Source organism: Suricata suricatta, chromosome 4 (assembly GCF_006229205.1).
Source record: "Suricata suricatta isolate VVHF042 chromosome 4, meerkat_22Aug2017_6uvM2_HiC, whole genome shotgun sequence".
Lineage (NCBI taxonomy): Eukaryota > Metazoa > Chordata > Mammalia > Carnivora > Herpestidae > Suricata > Suricata suricatta.
Genome location: NC_043703.1, coordinates 82,971,644 through 82,994,116, shown reverse-complemented (window position 1 = coordinate 82,994,116; position 22,473 = coordinate 82,971,644). Strand labels below are relative to the sequence as shown.

General features: G+C 43.9%; 1 long non-coding RNA gene across 1 annotated transcript; it reads left to right on the top strand.

Moving 5' to 3' along the window:
- Nucleotides 1-504: 504 nt before the first annotated feature.
- On the top strand, nucleotides 505-15,795 carry LOC115289705. The gene is made up of 3 exons (XR_003907769.1): nucleotides 505-602; nucleotides 11,575-11,753; nucleotides 15,697-15,795. It is a non-coding gene; the product is annotated as an uncharacterized LOC115289705 (long non-coding RNA).
- Nucleotides 15,796-22,473: the final 6,678 nt, after the last annotated feature.

The window sequence follows — 22,473 nt, the reverse complement described above, 5'->3', positions numbered from 1 at the left end:
TGGCCACACTACAATGTCACAAAGGAGGGACTTCACTAGCCCAGTTCCCTGTCTGAGAAACAGCTTGAGTCTCCCAAAAAAGGGAAAGTGACAGCAAGCACCCCCATAGAAAAGAAATAATGCCATCACCAAGGACTACTAAGTACAATGTATTTGGACTAAGACACTTCAATATTTCACTGTTCCTTCACTCCGGCCAGATGGGGTCTTATGACCCCTCATTCCCGGCCTTTTCAATTACTCTGGAAAGTTATGATCCCATCGGTTCAAACCTGCTGGGTGCTGGCAAACAGGCAAGAAGGTAGCCAGCCCATGGACACACTCCTCAATACCCAAGTGTGAAAGGTAGAGAGATTCCCTCCCTCCTGCTCTACTCAACCACCACGTGTGCACATGTTCCTCATGGAATTCTGGAGGCCCAGTCCAAGCTCTGCTTTCTTGCCCTGCCCAGGGAGCCTAAGGAGCAGGACACAAGTCAATATTGAAGGTCTGTGAGAGGGCTGGTTCAAGAGAGCATTACGGACATAAAGACACGGCCTTCGGAACCAGATTGGCCTACGCTAACTTCCAGGCTACTTCAGCTACTGGCTGTGCAGTCTTGGGTGAGTCCCTTCCCCTGTCTGAGCCTTGAGTTTCCCGATGAGTAAAGCTGGAGGCATTAGGCCTCCCTAGGTTTTTGTGAAGATTAAATGAGCTCATTCACAAAGCATTTAGCACTGTACTTAACATCTACTTACATATTCAGTAAATGTGGGCTCCACTCCATTCAGGATCTTGTAGCTTTTTGAGTCATTTTACCTAGCCATTTATATTAGCCCTGAGAGATGCAATTGTATTCAATTTAATATATTTTATATCATTAATTATATCTTAATTTACATGAATATTATAGTACTCTACACAAGTAATTAAATGTTAATATCCCAGTATGTTAAAATTAGTAAATATTTAATACTGATCCAATATATATACACTTAATGAATTGGGTGTCTATTATGTGCAAAGCATGGAGATCAGCAATGGCCTATTTTTTGCAGCCCAAGTGACTCGAGTATTTTGACAGAATATTCAGACTTGTTTATTCAAAATTACAGTAGCAACAGTTGGAAAGCCAATTCCAAAATGGAATAGAAGGGTTTGATGTCAGCTGAATATGGAAGGAAGGTTTAGGAGCAAATTCCCAAAGCAGGTGTTGGTGGTCATGACTTTAGAAAATGAACCTTTAGCTGGTCGGGGAGGAAGGATCATCTTCTCAGTCACTGAACTTCTGTTCATCGTCATTCAGTGAAGCATAAAATATTTATGGAAAATGAAACTTTCTATAAATCTTTCCTTTCCCCAGAGAGGATTTTAAAGGCATGGTCTCCTCAACGTCAAACATTTCTGTGAAAAATTAAAAATTCAGTCAATCAGCCAGCTGTTTCTAAATATACAAAAATATGGTACAAGCCATCTGAATTTTCCACTTTTTGGTTGGAGAAATACATCATTTAGACACAGCCTAAAGCACATTATGCACATAGCTCACTGAAGAACACAGCATTCCTGAGGTGTAAAGAGAGAAGTATCAGCAGCAATGGAAGCAGACGCCTGTGCTTCAGTAAAACTCGCCTGGACTCTATGAGGCCGAGATGGGGACGTGGGCTAGACACCCCACAGTGCCCGGCACCTTCTGTGTGTGTCCGCGCTGTGGACTCTTCACCTATCAACTGGCAGCATTGGGAGGAGCAAGTCATGAGTTCTAACACTCTTGCTCCATGATTTTGTCACCAGGCCCTATGGTAAGGTGGCCCCTCTGAGAGGACAAGAACTTAGAAACCCCTGTTCACCTCCCCGTGTGACAGGAAAGCTGACAGCGTTGAGCCAGACGGCTTCCCCCAGCTTGTTGATTTCACCAGTGCTGCTGCAGCTTTTGAGTTTATCGAGTCATTTTAGCATTCAGTCCTCTGAGTCGTGAAGATCTCAACTGAGAAAATGGAAGATGACAATGAAGGCTGAGGAGGACGGCTGTCTTTGAGAAGTCGACCGGCATCTGTAATCTTCACTCTGTGGTAGATCCAGGACTTGGTCATCAATGTTAGAGCAATGTCATCACATTTAAGTGGTACGTATGTTCACAGGAAACTCCACATGTGTAAGTGGATACACGACTCACATATGTGCTGGCTTGCAGCTTGAATTTTAGGGCCCTCTGAGTCACCCAACAGGGTGCTCAGTAGTCTGATATTTGATGACATGTGCCCATGGTCCCACTCACTTTCTGAACATGAAATAAACACAGATTGGCAAAGAAGAGTTGGAAGTATTCCTAAAATGATTGTGGTCCCCAGTGATGGGTTCATCATTAGTGGGGCGGCTTGCCCTTGCATGCACTCTGGGTCTGGATTTTACCCTGAAAGGGCCTGGGCCAATACCCAGAAGAGAGTGCTTCCCCTACCAGCTCTTTGGGCTCTGGAGAAAACAGAGCATGCCCAGAACAGAGCTGCTGGGGTATGACCCATGGGGAAATCAACTAGTCTCTGGGTAAGCTGCATGGGGCCATGGTTGACCTTCTCCTTAAGGGAAAGAAAATGTCTTGGACCAGAATTAGCCAAACAGACTGTCTACACAGCTTTTAATTATGATAATTGCACAGACTTCACTAAGTTGAATGAAGATTGAACAATATTCATGGAAGGGAATTTACACACCAAATAGGTTCACTAAAAATGCTTAAATAATATTAGCTCCTATGGCATAGTTATATATATTATACTACAAATATTATATGGATGTGGGTGTTAGTGTATATTATGCAGAATGTTTGCTGTGGAGAATGCTGTGTTACCTGGCGGCCTCCAGAATCTGACTATCGAGTTGGGATTCTGGGTCTGCCAATTTTAACTCCATGGCCTTGGGCCCATTCATCAGCTTTCCCGTGCTTCATTATCCTTGTGTGTATGATGGAACTTTAAGGGAATCTCTGAGGTTTTCATGGGACCAGATGTATACAGCTCACTGGCAGTACCCGGTACAGTGAGCACTCAATGCATGTTAGACAGTGTTATTAAATTAGCAACTCTATATAGACACCCTTCTCTGCATTTACCATACTGTCACCTTATTTTAATCAAGGATTTAAGTCCAAGATGGTGACTTCCACAGAGTTGACTGGTCACACAGCTCGAGGATCTGCGTTGGCCACCTGTTGGATCTGCATCCATCTAGGGCAAGGAAACAGTGTTAGTCCTCCTCAGTTCCTTGGTCACTTCTTAGTGCCCCAAGGAGCTAGCTAGGTAGCTGGGCAGAATTAGCATATATAGACCATAAGAGCCCTTTGAATGGCAACATCTGGCCGTTTCAGTAAGAAGCAGACTGCCTAAAACATCTTCAGAGATAGGGTTTCAAACATTCTACCACAGTTGTCCCATGGTGTGTGTGTGTGTGTGTGTGTGTGTGTGTGTGTGGGCGTGCAAGCGCCCCTTCTCACCACCCCGTCCTTCAGGCATCTTCCTTCCTTCACATGCAGCCACATCTTGGCACAGAGCTCTTCTCAGAGCCTCTGTTTTGTTTATTTCTCTACGGGGTCTGACGATTTCAAAGCCAATCAGACTGGATGGAAATTCAAGGCTGTTTTCCTGTTTAGTTTAGTTTTGTTTTATTTTATTTCTTCGCTACCAATTGGCCATGAATTTTTGGGTAAACAACACAATACATACAACCAAGTCACCGAATCTTTTCACTTGGGTTAGCTCCTTTGGATGCTGTAATTTATAGGATTTTACTCTCTACCTTATAGTTGTTTATTTTCCTTAATAGCCTTTTATGAGGGGCCTTATCAGAAGCCTTCTGAAAAGTACAGTAAATTATGTCCACGGGGTCAACTTTGTCTTCAGTTTTATTAATCTGGAAATTATAACTGTAATATTTCCTGCAAATGTCTGATACTACAGAAACCACAAATGCGGTAATTAACATGCAATTTGAAGAATTTATTCCCAGATATCCAAACACAAGGAAAAACAGCAGAGCCACGGGAGATAAACAAACTCAAATGAGAAATTCTGCCACTCTGCTCCTGCCATTCTTTATGTCAATTCCCACTTCCTTTCAACCTCAGAGGCAAAGGTTGGGTCCTTTGGATAAACACATTAGAGAGAAGCTTGTCCATTTGGGGGTTTTGAGCATTTCCATAACCACATAAGGTTTACCAGGTCAGAAATGGCATAAGCAGGACAGTGAAACTTCTAACCTAGGGCACAGGGCTGAAGTCCAGGTACTCTTAGGGAGTATGGATGCATCTTTAGGAAGCTTCCAGAACAGTCTGGCAGCTGAGTGTCTTCTGGCAGATTATAAGGGATGCTGACTTTCAGATCAGGGGACTTGGTGGATGGACAATCAGCATTAGGAAGACTAGGCAACTGGGAAGAAAAGCCCCAAAACAGAGGCAAGAGTCTAGTCCAAGAGTAAGGAGAGAACAGGTGCCATGCAGAGAAGCAAGCAAGACATCAGTGACTTAAGGACTCGGGATTTTCTGTCTGTATGTTACTCGGCTCTCCCCAGTCCTCATGCCAGTTAGACCCGAAAATGGTTGGGTAGGGAGTCCCTGAATTCATTCTGCTTCCTCAGCCCTGTGTCCTGTGTGAATGCTGGTCCCTATCACCTGCACACCTACCACACTTGTATATCCCAGCCTGGTATTTTCCCGGCAGCACGGGACAGCCCAAAGGAGGTGAACCTGAGATCCGATGGAATCAGATTCTGGCTGGACTGAAGAGTCCCATATGATCTTAAGTCAAAGATCCCCAGACCCCAAGAGCTTTGATGATGACATGAGATAACACAGTGGCTCTCAAAGTTCAGCCAATTGTATAACACCTGCAATATTTTCCCCACACCTTTGTATTAACCATAGTTTACTTAATTTTTTGATTACCTTATAAGCTCATCCATCGGTGACATGAGAAACACACGTTGGGAAACACTGAAATTATGTCAGTGAATCACCTGGCACAGAGCCTAGCTTACAGTCAAAACTGGGTAAATGTCCATTTCTTGCCCAGCTCCCCCGCTCACTTTCCTTTCGGCACTCTAGTCTGCCTCCCTTTCCTCTTCTCCACCTCACCTCCTCCTTGAAATGGGTTGAGTCTGTATACTCACCCATGCCCAGCATCTCCTGGAAGGAGGCCTGTTTCGACTAAGATGGACTTGGGTAGAATTATGATGCTCTCACCCCAAACTCCAGGTATCACCTCGGCCCACAGAATCTGGGTGCCCAGACTGGTTTGCCAGGGCGCAAGCATGCATGCCTATAAGCATCAGGCCTCCTGGACTCCACCCTTCTTTTAGGGCCAGACATACATCTGTATTGGACTCTTGACTCCCTGCCCTAAATATCCCTATTTCCCCCTTTCTCCTTATGAGTGTGCCATTCAAATCCCAGAAGCCCCGCATCAGAAACTCCAGATGATACCAAAATGGAGGTGGAAGTAGGGATTTAACCGCTAGAGTAGCAGTAGAACCAAAAGGTTGCCAGGGCCCTTAGGACAGGACTTGACTGCATGGCTGAAGAAAAGGAAGCTTAGGATTTTTCAGTTTTGTAGAGACACATATGGGAGAGAGGCACAAAAAGAGCACCTCGAGTTCCCCTTTGCTCACCCATTCCTACTTTCCCATCTGGAAGAGGGGGCAGAGGAGACCTGAGGGGACAAGCTACCACATAGCCACCAAGCTGACCACCCCCAGTGCTATGTGTCATCCCGCAAACCCATTTGGTGGCAAGCAGCACAAAGGCCTTTACAAGGTTGGAACTAACTCAGAGCTGGGATGGCCCTGCTCTGCTGACCAGGGAGGTCACCCAAGTGCTCTGGGGCCTGAGGCAAAGCCATCACGGGTGCTAGAGGGGAACAGGGTGAATCAGTGATGTCTCAGAAGTAGATCTTTCTGTCTGTACGCCACCAAAACACTTAGATAAAAAATGAAGTATCACCTCAAACTAGATGTTCTAGTTTATCTACAACCGAATGTGTAGATATTCGGAAACACTAGATGTGTACGGACATTTCAGTATCCCTTCAAACAGCAAAACATGGAAGCCAACAATGGCTTCTTTCCTGAGGCCTTATGAAGATGAAGAGATAAACTTGGCTTAGTTTATTTATTTATTTTTTTTTAAACTTGGCTTAGTTTAAAACTCCAACCCATGTGGCTACTGAAATATCTCTGGACAAAAATATGTTTTCCTCAATGTTGTGGACTGAATGCTTCTGTCTCCTACCTCACCCCCACATTCCTCTATTGAAATCTAATCCCCAACGAGGTAGTATTTGGAGGTGGGGGCCCTTTGGGACAAAATTAATTAGGTAATGAGGATGGAGCCCTCATGGATGGGATTAGTGCCCTTACAAGAAGAGGACAGAGAGCTCCATCGCTCTCTTTCCACCATGTGGGAGAACAGGAAGTTGGCCGTCTACAGCCAGGAAGAGGGTCCTCACCAAAACCCCATCGTACAGGCACTCTGATGGCCGACTTCCAGACTCCTGTTGAGAAAGAAATTTCTGTCATTTATAAGCCCTTCAGTCTATGGTACTTCCACAGAGCAGCCCAGACTGATTGACATACTAAATGAAGATAAAGCTATATGTGCATCTTTTACTGGAGATATTATTGCTGAGGTTAGAGACACACAACTATGATTATGAAATAGAATAAAACAATCAATCTTCATACCATTGTGATGGATTAAGCCATCAATTTAGAGGCAATGATTGTTAAGTAAAATGTCAATACCTAGGTCAAAGTCTCGTATCAAAAGTGTGAAATATTTGGTATTAGGATTTCTATCACACATGAGTAGTCTAATGCAGATTGTTTGCATATATGAAGTAAAGCATACCACAGTGGTTATTTGGTGGCTTTAATAACCTACACAGAGAAAAAATATTTTTTAAAAAAAGAAAGTTTCAGTATTCTGGGTATTTTCCTTAGGCGTTAGACCTTGCTTGGTCCACACTTTTTGTACCTTCCTCTGCCTGAGCTAAAATGCTCACTGAGAGTGTGCGTTTGGAAGGCTAATAACCACAAGATGCAGAAAGACTGCATTCCAGTAGTCCACCTGGGGGGAAATCAACATTTTTTTCCTGCTGGATTTTTCATGGAATTCCCAATACTAGTGTGACAGGTATCTGACAGCAGAAACAGAAGATAAAATGGATACAGAAATTTATTCGGTTAGTGATTGGAAGGAAAGAGACCGGAGCGTAGTGAGCGACTCCTGCAAATTCTCCTTGCGGAATGAATGGGAGTCAGATGGAATCAGTGGGTTTGGACCAGGTTAAGAAATCTGAGTTCTAATTTGAGAAGCATAGTGAGCATATGATGCCGATGAGACACCAAAAGGACCAACCCCTCCCTGATGGAGGGAAGTTGGCAGTCACAGAACCGACGGATCAGAGGGGTTGAAGTATGTGTGTTTCCACACAGAGGGACACTTTGCTGCAGAGCACAGCCGCACAAAGCCAGAGCGGGGCTTGGGGACAGCCCCAGATCCTTCCTTTTCCCTTTCCCAATAAAAAAGGAGAAGCTGGAAAGAGATCCATCTTCCCCCCTCTGTGCCTGGGGATGCGGTGTTTCTGGCACAATGGAGAGAACCAGATCCGTAAGCACGAAACACAGGTCTCACTATAGAATTGATCTATATGTGGTGTGTCATAGTCTATTATGAGTTTGCGTGGGGCTGGATCAGATCAAATACGCTGAATCCAAGTCGTCCTTCGGCATATAAAAATACTGGCTTGGAAAAGATTTCTCAGTCATGAATATAATGCAGAATAATGAACGGTGGCCAGAAAGAGAAAAGATGTAAAGCCAATCAAAGGAAGGGCAGATGTTCAAAACGTCTTTTGCTATTTGGGATTGTGATCCAACAAAAGCAATTATGTTTCTGCTTTTCTCAATTTCCAAACAGGAGAGAGGCACTTTGAGGTTTTCCCATGCTCTGGCCCCCTCTACGGTTTGGACACTGGACAGGGGGATCAGGGATGCCACACATAGCCAACGGCCACAGATGACAAGCAAGGCTCAGAATGTGGGACAGACAGTGAGGTGAAGGTGCTCCAGACCACGGAGGAGAAATACATATATTCAAGGACTGCAAATAGGCTCATATCCAGAAACCCAATTAAGCTCTGCTTTGCATCAGATGAAAGAATGATGAAAACAAAACCATGGCTTCACACAGAAGTGGGAAATGACGTCAGGTAGTCTGTCTGGAAGGTCAGGAAGAGGAATGGCCTAGGCCTTTGTCATGGGGAATAGCGCAACAAGATGCACTTTTCTGTCTCTGAGGGGCCTGGCTCAGTGACCACCCCCCCCGCCACGATCTTTCCCGGTGGAGGGCTGGGTGCAAGCTTGTCTCAGAATAGGGCCATAAAATATGTACACCGAATACACGAGGTGACGCATTAGCAACTGACAGTTGCACCGCAAATAACGGTGTCCTTACTCTCTGCACAACTTGATAGAAAAACACACGTTGGGTAAAGAAGAAAGAAGAACCGCGTATGGGAGAACCATTTTATTTTATTCCTTATATGTACAAACATGAATAATTTGACATGATGTTTAGACAGTTTCTCCCTAACTTAAGTCTTTTAATTAAAATGAAAGGAAGGAAATATGCTTTAAATATGAATACGAGAAGGTATGAGCTGGCACCCCTAGCCGCGCACTCCTCTCTCTCTGTTGTTAGAGAGCACAATCAGATCTCGTCTTCCCGTGCTGCCTTTTCATAATGTTTATGGTTGTTTGAGGTAACACGTAAACCATACCAAGCATGATCGTCCCCTTGTTACATGTCAGGGGCGCCTATTAAACCAGAGCCGGTCCCTTATTCTGCTATTTGCTTGTGGGGCACATCGGTCAATGTATTTTCCTTGACTCACCAGGCAATATTGCAGGGGCTGCGGGCGGCGGGGAAGGTAAATGCTAACTTTTCAGCCTATGCCAACTAGCGCACCCTGGGCTCACCACACACCGAATGAGAGCAGTGTATTCTGGGCCGAAAAGTGGGTTCAGATGTTGGTCCTAATAAATTTCATGATTACTTAAATGCTGCTCAGCTCCAGCCTGCATTATTTTATTTTGCCTTTTGCTGGCTCCCTGGCTGTCTGTTCTACCTTGCTTCTGTTTTCCGTGCGCTCTACTTGTAAAATGCTAAACAAGTTTTGATATTTACCTGTTTATGATTAAATTGCAAAATGATCTGCTTCGTTCTGTTCTAAATTAAGGTCTGCATTAAATGTCATAGCATTTATCTTTCATAAAACGAGACAGCAAGGACACTAATTTCCGAGGTATTCAATCACTGCCCTGTGCCACTTGAGAGACAGCCCAGAAGCGAGCCTGCCCACAGTTCACAGCCCACTGACAGCCCTGAGATGGAATCATAAAAGTCAATTAATCATTAAAAGCTGTTACAAGCACATATCGAACCAGTCTGGCACAAAATGTTAATCAGTCCAATATCAATATAATAAATTCCTGCAAATTGGAGCGATCGATACGTTTAGGGCCTAATGAATCAATTTGAGGGCACTGGGCCGCTCCTTGGGGTCCCCATGACATGGCGACCAGGCGAACGCTCCATCTCCAGGCGCACTGCCAGCAGAGGTCACCTATCCTAACAGGCTGTTCACTTCAGCTGCAGTTACCACGGTGACAGCATGTCACCGTTGCCCTAGTGTCCTTCTAGGTAAGGTGGAAACCAATGCATCACTGCCCTTGATGGATTTGTCAATAATACTTAGCAGGGGAGGGGGGCGGCAGCATAACCCTCGCAGGTCCGCAGTCCCTGAGCAGTTTGGTGTGATTTAATTGTCTGAAGACGTGTGTGCTTCCGCATATATGCAGGAACTAAGCGGTGGTCACAGGAAGGGGGAGTTGGCGGTCCGGCCGACTGCGTTCGGAAGCCTTGGGAAAACAGCAAGGGGAATAACAGGTAGCCGAGGCCACGGCCAGGTTGGTGTTACATTAACCAAGTCGCTGTGTAAGTAAGAAATAACCCGGAGCCTCTCAGATGAAGAATTTATTAGCTACAAAATTTTAATACATTACTCATGAGTGGAAATGGAGTCCCGTACTAAATCCCCCCAAGGCTCCGACTCTGCAGCAGCATTTTTAGACACCTGCTTACAGCCTGTAGATGTTCGCCAAGAAAAGTCCGTCAGGATAAATTTGGGGCAGCGGGAATGATTGGTGGAGGTCCCTATCTCTCTCTCTCTCTCTCTCTCTCTCTCTCTCTGCCTCTCCCCCCATTCTCTCCTCAGCATCAATTATCTGCAACCTCCCCCTTTGCCCAAACAGCCAGACTCTCAAGCTTGAAGCAGACCGATCACACAGAAACAGCATTTTAAACCAGTGTCTTCATCATCTGTTTTTAAAAATCAGAGTTTTTCATGTCTCAAAGCATTTTATCTTTTGCTATGCCTATTACAACTGGCCAGTGAAGGGAGCCAAGAGCAGTTTCAGGATTGCAGAGTGAAATGAATCCTCTTTAGAAATAAAAGACATCTCAGCTACCGACACTCTGGGGAATCACCGTGTTCCAGAACCTTCACTGTCATTTAACATAAAACATAAAGGTTAACACTGAATAAAATAATATCCTGGCTGATTATTTTCAGAGTCTCAAAGTCCAACTTTCTCCCCTGGATTGCTGTTACGTAAGGCATGGGCTACACCTGCTTCTAAGGTGTTGCTCCAGTTTCCTGCTCCGCCAATGGGGTGGTTCCACTCTGTTTAGTCCCCAGACTGTCGATATCTTCCTTGCAGTCATTTACTCCCTTATAGAGAAATGGAAGCTATGCTAATCCAAAGAAATATTCATTTCTACCAGCTAGTTATTTTAAAAGATTTTTTTCTTACCTGGATAAAAAGGACAGAAAAAAATCATTTTTCATAATGGTGGCCTGAATTAGAGGAAACATCAAAATAAATTACAAATTCTACGCCAAAGAAATACCTATTCAACACATTGAGACAGGGCGATGTTAAGGGTGTGCAGACAAAGGTAACACAGTGCTTCCACTTAATTGCCCTGACACCGTGCTTAGTTCCTCCAGCTACACTCTGAGAGCTAAAAATCTCTCATTGTTATTAATTGTATTCCTTTTAGAATGTAATGTCATATCGCTGCAGGCTGAGCTAATGAAACATCCCCATATTACCAAAATAGGCATATTTCTTTTTGTTCAATGCATTCTATCAAAACTGTCTACTAAAGACATTGTGTTAAAGATCCTTTTAGAGAGTAATATAAAGAATATCTCAACTACCTCAACATTTCTATTACACGATTACTGAAATGCCCAGGAGGACCAAACAATATAGTGTGAATTCAGTTATCCTATAAGACTTTGGAAATATTGCTAATTCCTGCCTCTGATTTATGTTAATATTAATGCTAGATTACATGCTATGACTTCTGAACAGCCACTGCATACCAATTCGCACAAAGGCAGGGTGCTCCCATGCACCAGAGCTATATGCCTCTATTATAATGAGAATCTGAATTATTTATCTCTATTTATCCTACAGGAGTTCGCTCGACCCCAGTCCCATTTTCTCTTCCTACGGAACATCAATGCGTGTAAACATGACTTCATAGCGGCTGCACTCTTCATATGTCCTGTCCTTTTTCAGCCACAAGGCACAGCAAAAGGCAGTAGACAAAAATGTTACACTGCTAAGAGAATTCATTTAAGCATTTATTTGAGGTAAGCCCTCCTAATTAAGTCAACTTTAACACAGACACGCAAATGGCAGCATGCATGTGTGTGTGTCTGGCGCCTAAACTACATCTGGTGAGCCCAAAGGAAGTCAGGCAGCAGCGGGCCAAGGAGACAGTTAATAAATTCAGTCTCTCCCTTCTATAACCTCTCTGTTAGAAAAACAGTTGTCTGTGGGGGACTCTGCGGCTTCTTGTAGCAGGATGGACTTTCCATTCTTTGGCCTTCACCTACATCAGCCTCAGAAGATATTTGCTTTGATGCTCAAGTTGGCCCAGTGAATGGTGGGACCAGTATTTTGGGCTCCCCCTGCCTCAAGGACTGTGTTGAAAGCCTGAGGAAGGTTGAAATGATTGAAACCTTTAGGAAGGATTGGCCCCACAGCTATGGAATGGTGTAGTAGTCATGGTTCTTCGGAGAAGCACTCCCAATGGAAGATACATATGTAATAAGGAGTTGACTCATGCAGTATGGAGGCTGGGAAGTCCCATGGTCTGCCATCTGCGAACTGGAGACCCGGGGAAGCCAATGAGGTAGCTCCAGGCTGAGTCTGAAAGCCTGATAACTAGGGAAGCCAACAGTGTGAGTCCCAGTCCGAGGGAAGAAGACCAATGTCCCAGGCAAAGAGACTACGCAAATTCTCCCTGCACCTTTTTGTTCTCTTCATGCACTCAATGGATTGGATGACGCCCACCCACGCTGGAGAAGGCCATCTGCTTTATCCAGTTCATTCATTCAGATGCTAATCACATCCAGAAACAACCTCACAGACACATCCAGAAATGATGTCTTACCAGCTATCTGGTCATCCCTTTGCCCCGTCAAATTGGCACATAAAATTAACCAGCACAAATGATCTTAGCTTTTTGGGATGGGAAAGATTCCAGAGGGCCTGCTATGTGAACAAAAACATGGTGGGAAACTGTGGCAATAAGGCATTTACAGACCTTGACAAAACTGATTTTTTCCATCAGAAGAGTGAGTTGTCAGTGCTCGGAATTCTCAGCGTTTTAGGTAGCCCAAAGTGGCACGTAAAAAGATCACACTTTATACTGCTGCTGTTCAGAGACTGTGGAGGGTCAGTTCCTCAAGGCTAATAATAGGGGGTTGAATGATTATTCAAACCTAGTATAGTCCGTCAGATGCCGCTGACAGGCCCAATGTAAGGTGTACACACAGTAAAGCTGAAATAGATAAACAAAAAATTCTGCAACTGTACTTATATATAAAAACAGACAAAAAATCAAATGGTAGGGGTGGCTGTTGGCCCAGTCATTTAAATGTCCAACTCTTCATTTTGGCTCAGGTCATAAATCCAGGGCCATGGGATCGACTCGAGTCCTGCGTTGAGCTCCATGCTGGGTGTGGAACCTTCTTAAGATTCTCTCTCCCTCTCTTTCTTTCCCTCTGCCCCTCTCTCCTGTTCATGTGCTCCCTCTCTTTCTCTCTCTCTCTCTTAAATTAAAACCAAATGTTGGATAAAAATATCAAATGGTAAAGTGTTAATGAGCATATAGGCAAATGGCATTCCAGTGGACTTAATCCAGTTAATAGCCAAAGATTTGTGAAAAATGAGTTAAAACAAGAAAACTGAAACTTTGGGACAGTGGGACTGGTGCTAAGAATCACGTGGAACAAAATAATTTAATATTATTTTACAATATTCCTTATCTAACTCATGGTAAATATAAAACGTAATGCACACACTTCCTTAGTATATCCTGTGTAAGAGCAAACTCAGACATGTATTGAGATTGACCATTGGTTCCTGATTTTCATGCGTTCCAAGGACCCAAAGAGGAGAGGCTGGAGTTCTCAAGACTGTGGCACCCATGGTTTCAGAGAGAGGCATGGAAGGATCGGGAAGCTAAGCCAATGGGCAATGGCAGGAAGTGAACTTTGGGGAGGAAAGAGAGTCTGGATCTCCGTGTCCACTGAGGTCCTTGGGCTCAGTCTCTCCAGTTGAGTGCATGAAACAGGTGCTAGCTAACTGGGAGATTCCAGGAATGGAGCCATTATTCCAGGAATGCCAGCCAGCCCAAGCCCTCAAATCAACCCCACGGATATTTAAGCGATACAGACAACCACCATCACAGCAACCAGGCCCAGCTGGGACCAAGATGGGTTTGGAATGAGCAGTGGGACACCTGGAACTCTTATAGCTGGCTAGCAGCTCACGTCCATCCTGGTCTATTAATCCCCCAATAACATGACCTTTCGTTTTACACAATTGAATTTTTGGATTCCATTCTTGGCATTATGGCAGGCTTTTCCTGTACATTATCTTTCTTTGAAAAATCTCTTCCTACTAAAAAAAAAAAAGAAAACACATGCAGCTTGTAAAATAGTCAGACCATACAAGTATGTATAAAGTGAAAATCCTCTTTATTCTCAGCCTCCATAATTAACCACGGTGCTGTTGGATGTATGTTATTTCAGATTTTTTTATTTATGCTGGTAAGTTTGTTTTAACAAAGCTCAGTATTCATTAGTATTAGACATCAATGAATGTATCAGATTCCTAGCCCTGGTGTAAGAAATCACTACAAACCAGGTGCCTTAAAACAGCAGAAATAGATTCTCTTGCAGTCTGGAGGCCAGAAGTTCACAATCAAGGTGTCAGCAGGGCCACACGCCCTCCAAGGTTCTAAAAGAGAGAAGGTTGCATGTCTCCCTCCTAGCTTCTGGAGGCTTCCAGAAATTCTTGGCATTCCTTAGTTTGCAGTTTCTTCTCCCTATTCCTGCCTCTGCTTTTGCATGGCTGTCTTTCTCGCATGGATGTTTGGGACTATATTTTCCTCTTCTTGTAAGGACACTGCCGGTCACTGAACTAGTGTCCACCCTCATCCAGGAGGACCTCATCTTAGCTACATCTGCAAAGACCCTATGTCCAAATACAGTCACGTTCACAGGTTCCTGGGGTTAGGGCTTGAATGTAATTTTGGAGAGACACAATTCAACCCACAACAATGTGGAAATATTTGGCTGGAGATATGCTTTGAAAGTTATGAACAAATAAATGGGATTTAAGCCCACAGAACTAAATGAGTTCCATTACATTTTAAACTTTAACTTTGTTTGCCTTCTTGTTTCTTTTTTTCTAATTTTTTAAAGTGTGTGTGTGTGTGTGTGTGTGTGTGTGTGTGTGTGTGGTGGGGCAGCGGGTGAAGAGTGAGCAAGGGAGGGGCAGAGAGAGAAGAGAGAGAATCCCAAGCAGGCTCCACGTTGTCAGAGTGGAGCCCAATGTGAGGCTCGAACTCACAAACTGTGAGATCATGACCTGAGCCAAAACCAAGTGTCAGATGCTTAACCACATGAGCCACCCAGGCGCCTGAGCCTTCTTGCTTCTTTGACTCACAAACAACTTTTTCATTTATGGTGTCTAAGTTGACAGCCAGTTCTTGCACGGTTTCAAATGTTGTAACACACATGGAAAGATCCTCCTCACTTTAAGATTACAGAAATTGGGGCACCTGGGTGGCTCAGTTGGTTGAGCGGCCGGCTTCGGCTCAAGTCATGATCTCACATTCATGGGTTCGAGCCCCACGTCAGGCTCTGTGCTGACAGCTAGCTCAGAGTCTGGAGGCTTCTTCGTATTCTGTGTCTCCCTCTCTCTCTGACCCTCACCTGCTCGTGCTGTCTCTCTCTGTGTCTCAAAAAAAAAAAAAAAAGATGACAGAAATATTCAGTTTTCCTCCCCGTAGAGCTTTGCTCCATTTGAATTTATTTTTGCCAAAAGTAGACTAGAGATACAGCTTTATTTTTTTTTTCAGAGGCTTATTTAATCAGCCTAACAATAGGTTTTTAATAATCCAACCCTTCTGCATGATATGCTGCTTTTGTGATATAGAAAATGTGCAGATATATTTGGGTCAGTTTCTTGACTGTCCATTTGATGCTTTAATGTGCTTGTCTATTTCTCTACCTGCAGGATCTCCCTGTTCAAATCACTGAGGCCTTATTCACATTTTTGCAGCTGGTAGAGACTGTGGTCTGTCACTGCCATTTCCGCCCCCCTGCACCAAAATGTCGTGGCTATTCCCAAATAAATATTTATTCCCTCTGATGAACTTTGGTATCATTTTGTCATGTTAAAAAAAAGACCACTTCTGTTGGGATTGCCTTGATATCCTCTGTGGGAAAAAGTTGTTTCTCCATTATGTAAATCTTTTCCCCCCCTTTTTTCCATAGTCCCTGAGCAGATTTTTTTTACAGTTTTCTTCACATAGGTTTTGGACGTTTCTCATGTAATTTATTTTTAGACACTTCATGTTTTGTTTGTTTTCTGTTGTGAATGGGATCTCTGAATTACACCCTGATTTCTCCTCCTACTCATTCTCCACATCAATCTGTTCACAAGCACTGGCGATTCATTCTGCATCTGAAATATATGGCAGTTCCTTGATGCCACCCTCCCCTTCTCCTCCCATGTAGGTCAACGAGTGTCCTCTTTCCACCCTTACTTCCTGCCAGCCATTCGTTCTCTCCATAGCAGCCAGGGCCAGCTTTTCAAGGGAACATTAAATGACATCACCACTGTTCTCCTGAAAGCCCTTCCTTCGATGGCATCCTCTCGCACTGAGAAGGCCCTTGTCCTGAAGGCGTCCTGTGTGCTCCTGCTCTGAACCCCGTCCTAGCCGGGCTGTATCTGCACCATCTCTCGAACACACAAAGCTCTTTGCCTCTGGCCCTTCTCCTTCCCTGTCTTGCGTTTCCTTCTTCACTCCCTTCCCTAGCTCTTTGCACCACCGGCTTCTTCTCATCCTTCATGTGTCAGCTCACGTTCCACCTCATAGGAGACACCCTCCCAGCCACCGTCCCTAAGGCCGTCCTCCCAGCCCATCGTGTCCTGGCTTCCTTCACAGCAGGTACCTCCGTCTGAAAAGCCTGATTTGTCTATGTAGGTCGTTGCTGGTTTGCATATTGCTTATCTCCTCTAATTACCAGGTGGGTATTGGAGAACAAGGGCTGGATCTCCCATGCTGGGCACAAAGGAGCCCCTCAGGAAAAATGTCTTGAATTAACAGAATGTTGTCTCCCCTTATTTCCTTCTGTCTTCTGTTTGGTTAAAAGCTATTAATTTTTTTTCATTAAGTGGCCACATAATTCTTTTGCTTTTAAATAAGATTTTACTTAATTCCTATGGGGTTTCCAAGGTATATAGTCAAATCATATCCTCTGCAAATAACACTTGTGTCGCCTCCTCTCTTAGGTGGACTATTTGTACCTCATATTCTGTGATTTTGATTCTTTTGACTAGTCCTTCTGGAATAATTGTAAATAATATTGGTGATAATAGAGACCCTTGACCTGCTATTGACTTTAACAAAAACACTTCTATTTTAAGGTTTTACCAAAACACACAATACTAGGATACTAACATTGAAATGAATGTGTATGTGTGTGTGCTTTTATCATTTTAAGGAAGTATGACTCTGGACCCATTACAGGAAGGCTTTTGAAAAAATTAGCCTAGGATATTATCTCTAAGACACATTTTAGCCTTTATTGAGATCAACCAATGATTGGTGATTAATTTATTAAAGTAGTGATTTATATTAACAGATTTCTTAATATTGAATTACTATTGCATTCTGCAGTGATCTCCACTTGGTTTTTTTTTTAATAGACTGCCATTTCTGTTTGCTAATATTTTATTCAGAATCTTTGCAGCAATATGCATGAGTACCCACACGTGTCGGTGGTTCAGCGTGTACGGTTCACTTTCCAGGGCTGTCATTGATGAATGCACTTTGGAAAAAGAACACCTCTAGAAGTGAAGTCAAGATACAGAAGAAAAAAAAAACAGGATTCAGAATCATATCATCACATAGGTTTATAATATGGTATAAATTTGATAATTTGGTCGAGATACCTAAAGTTCAATCACGGTTGATAAAATGCCCTGCTGAATTAGTGTGTTCATTTCAAAACATGGCTCTGGGTCAAAAGATGAGAAGGTACAATCGTTCTTTAACAGAAAAAGTACAGGATTGCAGAGGACAGGGTGGAGTGATCTTTTAAGAGCACGTGAGCGCCCTGTCCAAGGAGAGAGGAACAGTAAGCAGTCTCCATGGGCATAGCCTTCCCAGTGATGATCTGGGTCCACTGTGATCGCATGATCCTCTATAAACTAAAGGTGAAACACAAGCAGAGTGTAAGCTCAGCCTGAATGTAATCAGGCAACAGGGAGGAGGATTTCCCTTTTACCCTGCAGTGTAGCCAGTTAGGTTTGCTCAAATCCAGTTTAAATGTGGTTTCACTAAAGACTCTCCAATGGTCTACAGCAAAGAATGCAAGAATCAATCCCTAATCTAAGCAAGGCATGTAGACATCAATCATGCTACAGTATTTAACTTATTTCCTAAATTGCTGAGACTAGATAATGATGCTTAGTTCATTATGGGCTAATGATAATACTACAAAATACTTTGTTTGGCTGAATGGACAGAAGTATATCCCTTAAAACATTTCTGTCTGTTTTTCCTCTTTCTTTTTTAGTGCTTCCACTTTTTAAAGATTTCTAGGGCACCAGATGGGTAATGGAAAGTCTCAAAATACCAGGTTTCACATGTAATACTAATATTAGGAGAAAAGGAGTGACACTAGAAATTATTTAGTTATTCTGAAATCTGTCACTTTGGGAAACAGCATCAGAGTTAGAAGAAAATTAACCATGTAACACTGTGTTCTCACATTCTCAACACAACTAGTGAATCACAAGCCAAAAATCCCTTCAAACTGTTGCCCCAAGCCCTACTCTGAGCCCAGGCTTCTGCCTTCCACATGAGAGAGAAGCTCCAATCTGCCTGATGAGGGGTAACCATGGTCCCGACTGTCCAGGGGATCTCCTAAAAATTGGGACAGGAGCCGGGAAGACATGCAAAAAATGACCCAAAGATGCTAGCCTGAGAAACCAGTTGACTGCTGTGTGAGTTGATTCAAGAAGCCAGGTACCATTAGATGAACTGTCTCAGGAGCCCTTGATCTAGAGTCACCCAAGTGGTTGACCCTCTCACTGGCCTGGCTGGCTGTGACCTTCTGGATCTGTGCTTGTCCTTTGGCCACTGCTACCACCTGGCTGTGCCCTGTTGCCGCCGCCCCGGGGGTTCCCTGTGGCCACTCCTTGCCCTGGCCACCCAGGCTGTGGGCTGGGCCGGGTCAGGCTGCTTCCCACTGGGCTCCTGGCAGCCACAGCCAAATCCCATTTTGACATGAAACCATTTAAATGGAAATCCAGTTTTACAAAGCACAAGTGACCAGTAATGAAGACGTGAATGATGCTCATGAGAATTTTATTTAATTTTAAATCAATTGTGTATTCTAATTCATTAATAAAGGGGGAAAGAAAGAACACAGGAGTGCTTAATCTTATGTCATTATTCAAATCGAGGAGAGTACTTCTTCATATAAGATTCTTAGGGAAATTGTCAATTTCCCATTTTCCCTGAAAAATCTATTTTTATAGAAGAACTCGGGTCCAGGTCATTCTGTAAAAATTAGATTTGACTTTACTGGACATTACATAAACAAGAAGAAAAGGTCCAACCGAGTGCTTGACTATATTTTTCACAATGCATTTTTGTTACCGTATGAATGGTCTGAAAGAACATTATTAGGAGCAAGAAAACTTGGTTTGGGTCATAATAAAGTATCTGAGGGAAATAATATCATAAAATTGTTATGACAGAATTAAAGGCTAAAAAATATGCTGAAAATAGGGAGTCTGCAAGGTTCTTTGTGGAGCTGAAGCTCTCGTTTTCCTTGGACTGTTCTGCTTTCTTTGGGGCTTCAAGGTCACATAATGGTAATTGTTCCAACGCTCTGCTCTCTCTCGGGCTTCTCTAAGACCTAAAGGAGCAAAACATCTACCAGCAGTGTCTTCTCTGCAGTATAGATGAAGTGGGCAGGAAGGGAGAACACCTTAGAATTCCCTCCACCCTACTCAGCAGCCTTTGGGAAGCATTCTTCTGCCTTTTCACTTAGAGCCAGGTGATGTGGGCAAGTCCCTAATTCTTCCTAGCCCTTATTCCACTCATCTTTGAAATTACAGTACCTGCTTCATAGGACCACTGTGAGGATTAAGTGAGAGGTTACTTATCACCACTTGCGACAGGGAAATGCTTAGTAGACTTCCAAATACGGAATAGAGTCAGCATTCCAGACATGTTAGCTGGTCCTACAATTGCACTTGAAAGACAGGATAAAACTCCCCAAATGGAGGAAGGATTTTGAATTCATTCAAAGTTTAGTAAATGGCTATTTTATCTTTTATTTTTGCAAAATAAGATCCAGTTGACTTTAAGAAAGAGAGTACAACTGTACGTGTTTAAAACGTGCTGACTGGTCACGTATGTGTTGAAAGGGAGTTGCTGGCAGTGAGAGCCCATGAAGGGCAGGGCCCACGCTACATAATGGTCAAGGGGTGGAGAGGGGCAGAGGGGGGATAGGATGAGGAATAGGGTGGAACCCACGTCCAGGGTGAGGAGGGTGAGGAAGAGCATTTCCCAGCAGGTGGTAGCTAGCTTTAATGACTGGGAAACCTCAACCTACCTCCAGTGCTTCAAGTCAGGTTTAAAATGAAGGCCAGGAGGCACCTGGCTGGCTCAGTCAGTTGAGCGTCTGACTCTTGATTTCCACTCAGGTCATGATCTCATGGTTGGTGGGTTCAAGTCCTGCACTGGCTCTGAGCTGACAGTGTGGAGCCTGCTTGGGATTCTCTCACTCCTTCTGTCTCTGCCTCTTCTCTGCTCATGCTCTCACTCTCTCTTTCTGAAAAGTAAATAAATAAGCTTAAAAAATAAAAATAAACAACATAGTGGTGCCTGGGTGGCTCAGTGGGTTGAGCGTCCGGCTTTGGCTCCGGTCATGATCTCATGGTTTGTGGGTTTGAGCCCTGTGTTGGTCTCTGTGCTGATAGCTAGCTCAGAGCCTGGGTCCTGTCTTCAGATTCTGTGTCTCCCTCTCTCTCTGACCCTCCCCTGCTCACGCTGTCTCTCTCTCTCTCTCAAAAATAAAACATTAAATAATTTAAATAAAACATTAAAAAATTTAAAAAATAAACAACATAAATTGAAGGTCAGGAGGAGAGTGCAAGAGGAAGGGGAGGACAAGCATAAAGAATAGTCGATCCAAGTTTTGGTGCAGAAAAAGCTGATTGAGGAAATCTGGCCTTATCAGAGACCTGAACAAGCAGAGCGCTCCGTCATTAGGTTTGGGGAATATGATCTCTTCTACTTTGGGGGAAGGAAAAAAGGAGGGAGGGAGGGAAAGCTATAATCAACATATTAAAAAGTATGGATAGGACTTTGAATTAATATACAAGTGTAAGCTGTTATATATTATTTATTGTATTGAGAATTTAAGAGCTAACTTTCACTGGGGCGTCTGGGTGGCTCAATCGGTTGAGTGTCTGACTTCAGTTCAGGTCATGATCTCATGGTCTGTGAGTTCAAGCCCCGTGTTGGGCTCTGTGCTGACAGCTCGGAGCCTGGAGCCTGCTTCAGATTCTGTGTCTCCATCTCCCTCTGCCCCTCCCCTGCTTGAGTTCTCTCTCTCTCTCTCTCTTACTTAAAACTAAATAAGCAATTTAAAAATTGACATTTAAGAGCCAACTTTCTGGAAATCTTTACACTGCAACCAAAGCAGTCAATGTAAGTGTGCATGTGATCAAGAAATTCCTGTTCTCAACCCTTTGGAGTGTTCACACTGCCCGCAGGACCTCTCCTTCTGGGCCTCAGCATCGGCGAGTTGAGTCCCACAGCACCCAGGGCACCCCTGCCAGGGAAGCCGTCCCTTCTAGGGTGCTGGGGTGGTGTGTTAACCGCACAGAGGAAGGACCGTGCTTGCTCAGGTTGTAGAGCAAGTGCTGAACACGAAGCATAGCATGCTGTAGCAGCTCAAAGCCTTTTTGAATAAGGAAGGAGTTGGGGGCTGGGAAACCTTCGCCAGGGCTCATGCCTCTTCACCTACATGGCTGGCCTCTCTGTCTTCATGGCGGGTTGGCCCTCTGCGCACTCATGACCAGTCTTTGTATTCCCATGCCAGAGCTGTTGAGTGCCATTCACAAGAATGATTTTAAAAAGTTTGTGGTGTGGGTGACCTCCACAGGGGTCACTAATAGGTGGAGCAGGATTCTCCACTCAAGTCAAGTTTGTGGGCAGCCTGATCCTCACCCTCCCTTTCCCTCATGGGTCCAAAAGATCATTTTCCCCACTCTTTAGGATTTGAAAAGAAGACTCAAGCTGTGTGTTTTGTTCATTTTGTTGTTTTATCTTATCTGACTTTGTTTTGATGTCAAGGCACTCCGGTCCTGAACACTGAACTGAGACCTGTGTCATATCTACACTGTCACAGGACTGGGCATAAATGTGAGGCCATCTGGCTCGCTGAGGATGATCACTGCCAGCCAGAGTGAGCACACACCGCGTGAGGAATTGTCCCGTTGCTCCGCAGGACAAAGATGCGGTGATGTCAGCTCCCGTCTGATCCTGAGGTATATGACATTCACTGTGTCAATGCCATCATCACCTTGCAGATTATCTGTATTGGCTTTGGACAGAAGGTTCTGGAATGTGTTCAAGCATTACTCATCTTCAGACTTTTTTCACCCAATACATTCAAATATTTGAATTATTGCTCCCAAGATTCATGCTTTTATTTCATCTACCTAAATGGAAAAGAGTGGAGGGGCTTAATGAGTGGCTTT